The sequence below is a fragment of the Myotis davidii genome, unplaced genomic scaffold (genome assembly GCF_000327345.1).
Source record: "Myotis davidii unplaced genomic scaffold, ASM32734v1 scaffold238, whole genome shotgun sequence".
Classification (NCBI taxonomy): domain Eukaryota; kingdom Metazoa; phylum Chordata; class Mammalia; order Chiroptera; family Vespertilionidae; genus Myotis; species Myotis davidii.
Genome location: NW_006293779.1, coordinates 2,795,789 through 2,803,388, shown reverse-complemented (window position 1 = coordinate 2,803,388; position 7,600 = coordinate 2,795,789). Strand labels below are relative to the sequence as shown.

General features: G+C 41.7%; 1 protein-coding gene across 2 annotated transcripts in view; it reads left to right on the top strand.

Moving 5' to 3' along the window:
- Positions 1-6: 6 nt before the first annotated feature.
- Positions 7-7,600, top strand: part of LCLAT1 (lysocardiolipin acyltransferase 1) — a 128,310-nt gene continuing 120,716 nt past the window's right edge. The window contains exon 1 of one of the 2 annotated variants that reach the window (XM_006767422.2): positions 7-66. The gene's annotated coding sequence lies outside the window, so the exon portion shown is untranslated. Of the gene's footprint in view, positions 67-158; positions 172-7,600 lie in introns of those variants that run through there. The other variant, XM_006767423.2, reaches the window with a different exon arrangement.

Below are 7,600 nucleotides of genomic sequence, written 5' to 3'. Positions count from 1 at the left end.
CCACGGATTCCCCAGCTCGCGCACGCGCCGCCTGCGGGGTCGCGCGTCATCCCCGGCTGGTCACAGGTGGGCGACTGGAACTGTCAGGTGGGGGTTGTAGCGCGGGGAAAATGGCGGCGGCCGCTGGGGGATCCCTGAGGTGGTGAGGGGGATGGGGTCCCGGAGCAGCAGGTAAGAGGAAGCGCGGGGAAGCGATTCCCGGAGGCCGGAGGAGGCGCGGGGGGCCGCGCTAGTCGGGGCGCGAGGGCGCGGTGGCCGCCGGGATGTGGAGGGCCAGGTGACCTGTCACTGATTAGGAGCGAACAGCAACACCTTCCTGCGCCCGACCTCGGACCTCGGCGGGCCTGGGAGCTGCCGAGCCCCGCACGCAGTCGGAGCTCTCCCGCCTTTCAATCCCAGGGGCAACGCGTCCATGAGGTCGCCATGTGCGAGTCTCGGGCGTGAGCTGTCGAAGCAGGATCTGGGGCTGCACCGTCGGCGTATCTTCCAGGTGCCAGACACCTACCTGTAGGTGCCCGAGTGGCAGGGACAGGAAAGGGAAGGTGGGCCTTCCTCAGGGGCCGATGTCCAGTCTGACCAGGAAGGCATAAATCCTGACTTAAGCTTGCCCATTTGAGGAGAAGAAAGGTAAAGGAAGGGCACTCGGGTGTGGTTTTGGTGATGTTTTTGCAGCCTTGTCCCTGGTTCAGGTGGGTTCGTCCGGAGCATGGCATCTGCCCTCGAAGCTCATTAACTATATAGTCCATGTGCACGTGACTGGAATGAAGGCTGAGTTTTGGGATTCAGGTTAAGCCCAGGAAACGACTGAAAATACAGTATTGGTGAAGGTCTTAGGGAGGTGAAATACTGTCCAGCCATGTCATGAGATATCACTAAGTTGGGTTAGTTTTCAAACATCGAAAACTTGTCTTGATGGAAGTTCTTTTTGCAAAACTGTTTTTTTGTTTGTTTGTTTTTAAGAGTACGAGAAAATTACTCGTTTTAAATTCTTTTCCCCTTTTTCTGTTTCTCTGGCCTCGTTGTGCTCTGATGTGACAGGTATGCATGTTATTGAGGGACTTCTCTTTTCGGCAGCAGGCTTGGTCTGCGAGAGCCCTGCGCTGTTACTGAGCAGGCGCAGTGGCACCGCGTGTTCCGGTTATCAGAAGCTGTGTGATGCCGGCTGCGTGTCAGACACGGTGACAGCGAGGCTTCTCCTACGTGATTTTCACCTGAGCAAATGGGGTAGGCCCCCTGTTCCCACCAGGTGTTTAGGCTGGCAGTTGCTGGCAAGAGTAAACCAGGCCGAAAACCCACGAGAATCTTTCTTCCTAATGGGATCTGTGGAGGTTTGCTCACTTTGACTTGGGGTGAGTGAGGTATGGTTTCCAGTTCCTACTGTGCCACTTCCAATAGCTTAGGGACGTCATGGCCTCTCTATCAGTACCTTACCTCTGAAAGGGGTATAGCATTTTTGTCCACATGATCTCATTGTACTGTTGTGAGTAAAAAACAACACCTCTACGTTAAGAGTGGACACTTAGCACTATGCTGTTACTCTGCCAGGCACTGTCCCAAGGGCCTTATATGAGCTAACTCAGTTACCCAGAAACATTGTCAAGTGGCTGGTTTTGTCATCTTTGTTTTACAGATGAGAAAACTGAGGCACATTGAAAATTTAGATTATTTGCCCCAAGTCGCACAACTAGCATTGCGATTCCAGCTTATGTTCTTAACCACCATGCAGATATGTTACGTGTTAAGGGGATATATATGAACAAATTTTTCATTGACGTAATTTTGTTTGTGATCTTTTAGTTGTATAAATAATAACTGACTCATTCCATTGGCATCTAATAGTGATTTATATGGTGATGACTACAGTTACTTTAGTTAAGTGGCATATTCATTCTACCTTGATATCCATTATTTTAAAAGGTATTTTGAAACAAAGAGCTGTGACTAATTTCTAACAGGAAGCACAAATCAATAAGGGATATTTTAGTTTTTATTAAACTTTTTAAAATAATTTGCTGGTGGCTTTTAAAGGAAAACTTAATTTTTTAAGTTTCTACTTATAGAAAAAAGATTACATGAATAAAAGAGGCAGGGACATTCTTTTTTTTTTCTTCATTGAGTCTTTATGGAATTGCCCTGCCAAGTCCTTGGGATGTAAAGATTAAATCCTGACCTTATCCTTCAGGAGGCCAGGGGGAACTCCTGGGTCTAGAAGTTTGTAGACGAGTGAATGAGACAAACAAATAAATGATTAGCTAATGCAGTATGATGTAATTGTGGTGGGTACAGAGGGCTGTAGGAACACATTCAGGGAATATGTAGTTGCTTTTGCTGGGGTGGCACTGGCCAGGAAAGGAAGGGAGCTGACTGCAGGATAAAGGAGAAAGGGCTTCTAGCCAAAGGAGGAAGCAATGCAGCCTCAGGGGGAATAAGAGTGCTTGAATGTCTAGGGGTCAGAGCCAGCTGTGGGCAAACTACGGGGCCTGCGGTGAAATGAATAAAACAATTGAAAAAAAAGACCGTACCCTTTTATGTAATGATGTTTACTTTGAATTTATATTAGTTCACACAAACACTCCATCCATGCTTTTGTTCTGACCCACTGGTCCAGTTTAAGAACCCATTGTAGCCCTCAAGTCAAAAAGTTTGCTCATCCCTGGGTCAGACCAAAGTTTTGCAGGAGTTGTGGGGAGAGAAGCCAGGAAAGGTAGGACCAAATTGTGAATTCTCAGCTAAGAGAGTGACTTTATCCTATGGGCAGCGGGACCTGTAGAAAGATCTTAATCAGATAAGTAACAGGATGACAGGGTGAAAGACAATGTAAGGAGGAGACCAGTGAAGGAGGGTAGTTTCCATGCTCCAGACAAGAGATAGTGAGGGAGTGTATCAGGGCACTGGCTGTGTTCAGTGTCCACCACACACGTTTTGATTGGAAGATTGACTGGTGGAAAGAAGAATGAGGTGGGAGAGGGGAAGACCTGCTGATAGTAAAGAGAAAAGTGAGGTTTTTTGTTATTTTCTCTATATGGTTAAAGATGGGAGATATTGTTAACTGATTTAGGAAAAAGGATGGAGCAGGCAGTTTTTTGTTACTGGGTTTTGGGATATTATAAACCCTTTAAGGTTATTGGGTCAAATAATATGTAATAAATCCAGGCTTATAACTTCCTCTAAGTCTCTGATTTCTGAGATTACAGAAAACGTTAATTATATGGTAAAAAATCTGCAGTGTCTAGTATAAAGTTGGCTCCATTGGAGATGGGAGAAAAGCCACACAAAAGGAGTGGGAAGAATTATCTAAGTCATGTTGGGGTAAAATGCAAGAATAATGGGTATTTGAGTGTTTTCCTTTTTTTTACATTGTTTTTATTATATTTATGCAGAAGTTGTTATAATATGGAACTAATCATAAATGAATTCTCTAGTTCTAAAGCTAATCTCCACTGTAACATTCATAACACTAGAGTTGTCTAGCACCCAACAACATGCATTCCAAATTGACTGCCAGGTGAAATTGCAAATCTTGCAAAGATGCGGGATTTTTATTAATTCAGAGCAAGGTTGAAAACTGCTCAGAACATAAGCACTATATGATTTCATTTAGTTGAAGTTCAAAAACAGGTACAACTATTTCCTGGTGGTAGATGTAGTCAGAATAGTGGTTCCTTTGGGTGGTGGTGGTGGTAATGACTATCTAGGAAGGGACATCTCCTTCTGAGTAGTTGGAAATATTTTATATCTTGAGATGAATAGAGGTTACAGGGATGTATGTACATGTGAGAATTCAAGTTGCAAATCTAAGATTTGTGTACTTTACTGTAATAGTTTAATTTAAAAAGAGGCACTAGTCTAGTGAGAATTTGGCAATGTTAGACCAGTTCTTTTTATGAAGAAAACCAGCAGGGTAATGATGAAAGAGGTGTTTAATTTTTTTTAATATATTTTATTGAGTTTTTACAGAGAGGAAAGAAGAGAGATAGAGAGTTAGAAACATCGATGAGAGAGATACATCGACCAGCTGCCTCTTGCACACTCCCCACTGGGGATGTGCCCGCAACCAAGGTACGTGCCCTTGACCGGAATCGAACCTGGGACCTTTCAGTCCGCAGGCCGACGCTCTATCCACTGAGCCAAACCGGTTTCGGCTAATTTTTTTTTTAAGGTGTATCGGAGGCTCTGGAGGAATAATGAAATATATCTAGTTGTGTGTTTTTTTTTCCCAAAAATGACTTATTTTTCAATTTTTAAAAGTTTTTTTTATAAAAGCAGAGTCTACTAAATTGTTAAGGGTGAAAGTGACTTTTATATAATTGTTTTGCAAAGGGCAAATGTGAAATCAAGGTTGTCATGTGTGCTGTTTTACAACTTTTCACAAAATTATGTCCCAAACTCTACCACGTGATTGGTTTTTTTGTCTTAAGAATTAGTGCATAGTTGCAAGTGTAACCTACACTTTGTTAAATATAAAATACATTATGAAAATAAATTTACATTTTGCTTTTCTTTTTGGGAAAACTCTAATCAAATCTCTTTCTCATCATTATGAAATGTGGTCCATGTTTAGGAGAAATTACTGTGTGGACTTAACCCTACTGTGCTGATTGCTCTTGGATAATGAGGACTGGAATTAATTCCTTTGGCTGCAGGATTTTGAATGTCATAGTAGAGCTAAGAACAGCCTTTGGTGAGCTCCCAGTGGCAGTGCGGTAAAGCTCAAAGGAGGCCTTTGTGGGCCTCAGTCTGATTTGACAAAGTGATCATTGTGCCTCTGTACCTGTGCTCTCCATCTGGCAGAGGGCCATGGCGATACTCCTGTGATAACTGGGAGGCAGATGGAAGGACTTCTGAGGAGCAGCCATCAGTGAAAGCTGTCTGGAGATGATTAACCAACAGTCTTTCACAGTTCAGGTTTCTGAAAAGATAAATTGTTCACTTCCCCAGAGGAAGTAAATTACTGTTCTAAGGATGATAAAGGAAGATTTAGGCTATGCTTAGTTTTCCATCTCAAATAGAAGATCCACCTCCATTTTATGTTTATTAGCGTATAGTTTATCCCCTTGGGAAAACTTGTGGAGCAGGGAGATAGCATGTTGGTGAGCTGGTATCCAGTGATGTCACAAAGCAAATGATGGATAAAAGATAGGAATAAGGGAATGATGAGGGAAGAGAAGTGAGTGGGGGCACCCATTCTTAGGGCTCTGTGTGGCTAGAGTGAAAGTATTGTGTTTAATCCTTACAGTGACTCTTCCTCCACAGGAATATTTAGGTATCTTGGGGAAGGTAGCTTTGTCTGTGGCTTACTATTTCTGCTCTCCTGTTGTAGTACAAGCACTTTTTTAGAAGTATTATTTTTTAAAATATTTTTCCTGATAATAGGGGTAGTGCATTATGCATTTTGTCTTGTATCGATAAGTGTAATAATATTAGTTTAGGTTTTTTAATAAAATACTAGGTTTTTTTGTAGATATTCCTTAGCTAATTGAAAAAGTTCCCCTTTATTTCCTTTTGTTATTTTCTTGAGAGTTTTTCTCAGGAACAGGTATTGAATTTTACCAAATAGTTTTTCTGTATAGATTCATATGATCATATAATATAATCTTTTCAGTTTGTTAATATTGTGGATTACATTAATTGATTCTTGAATATTGAACTAAACTTCTATCCGTGGATTAAATTCAGCTTTTTATATATTGCTGAATTCTATTTGCTAATATGCTAAGGAGTTTGGTGTCTATATTCATGTATTGGTCTGTAATTTTTGTTTTTTTGTACTGTCCTTTTCTTGGTTTTTCATCAGGATAATACTAGGTTCATAAAGTGAATCGAGAAGTACTTTTTATTCTTATGTTTTCTGGAAGAGATTGTATTAATTCTTCTTTAAACATTTGGTAGAATTCTCTAATGAAACAATGTGGGCCAGGTGATTTCTTTTCTAGGAAAGTTTTAATTACGAATTCAGTTTCCGTACTAGTTACAGGGTTATTCAGATTATCTATTTCCATTTTGAGTAACTTGTGAGCTTTCAGGGAATTGGTCCATTGACACACAGAGTGGGACTCCTCATGGCTGCTAGGCAGGGATGGAAGTTTCAGTTTCTTTCTAGTCCTCTTCTGATGCTACCTTGCTTCCGTACTGTTCTTCACATGGTCTCCACTGACACCCTTGGGAAGAAAGTCCTGACTGTACTGGACCTTGTGTCATACCATCTCCATGGGGATAAGAAGAGATACTTCATTACTGTCGTGGGAGTGAAGTTCAGGCTCTCTGGGCGTCTCCATAGATAGGGTGACAGAGGAAGTGGGTCTTACTACTTACCACCTGGCAGGGAAGAAAGTCTGGCCTTTGGTATTATCCCTGCAGGGATAGGGGCTTGGGGTGGGTCATGCCAAGGCACAACATTACAGCCTGGTGAGAGTGAGAGTTTAGGTTCCCTCCTTGGCATTTGCTGCCATGGGTCAGGTGGGTCAGTTTTTTCTGTAGAAGTGTGTGCTGTGCTTTTTTGATTTTTTTTTTCTGAAGTGCAGTGGTTATTGTATAAAAGTTATCTGTTTTGCTATGCTGTTCTTGGTCCTTTGGAAAAACAGGGACTTTTTTGTTGTTGTCCCCTTTAGCATTTCTGGATTATTGGCTTCTTTAGCTCTGTCCATGTGATATATGATACAAAAGGAAAATCCAGGGTACTCAACATTGTGTTGTTCCAGGAGTCCCAAGGTCGCTAGCTAGTTCACCTTCTCTCCACCTTCACAGTCTTCTTTGGGAAAAGTACATTTACTTGATTTTACTGGAGGTGTAAATTAGATTGGGATTACTTTTGCTGACTAAACAAAAAGTCAGCCAGCTATTTCTTTGGAAAAATTGACTTATTCAGGAACAACAAAGAATTGCAGTCTGGAACATGCAACCATGGCGGGCGATGTGCAAGTCTGCTAAAATAAAGTAGAAGAAACTCTTATAGAAGGGAAGAGGACGTTGGGAAGGCTGCTACAAAGAGTTCTTCCTATTGTACTTTACCGTGACATAGGATGCAAGAGCTCCCACTTAATGACCTCCCTACTTCATTTTAAAAGAGGTTTCTGTTCAGTAACTTTTTATGCTTCCTTACGGAAGAAAACAGAGTGGAAATTAAGACACTTAATGAAGTTAATTTTTGGGTCAGTTACTTGGAAGTGACAATTTAACTGTCGTTACCAGAGAGTAATTCTGAGGGTCACTGTTCAGTAAAACCAAACACTTATTAGTTTTAGATCTCCTAGGAAGCTTGACCATCTAATGAATTAATTTATTTCTGCATTTATTTATAAATTCATAGTAAGCCTAAATTTCTGGCTTAGTCTGGGATAGAGAAAAATTTATCTTAATGAAAGATTGGTTTTATAGAGGGGACTAACTCAGTTTTTCTAGTGGTTGTCTGCCGGGAGCCGGTCCATCCTTGCTGTTTCAAGGGAACTGGCATATATGGCATACTGTTCTTAATATGTTTGGTCACCTTCTTGGCACTATGTGTTTTAACCAAGGTCACCTCTCTGAGAAAGGTTGTTTCCCCAGGTAGGGATTTTCCCCTGAAGTTAGGGAGGGAATAAAACCTCTTAACTGCCAGGCGGGT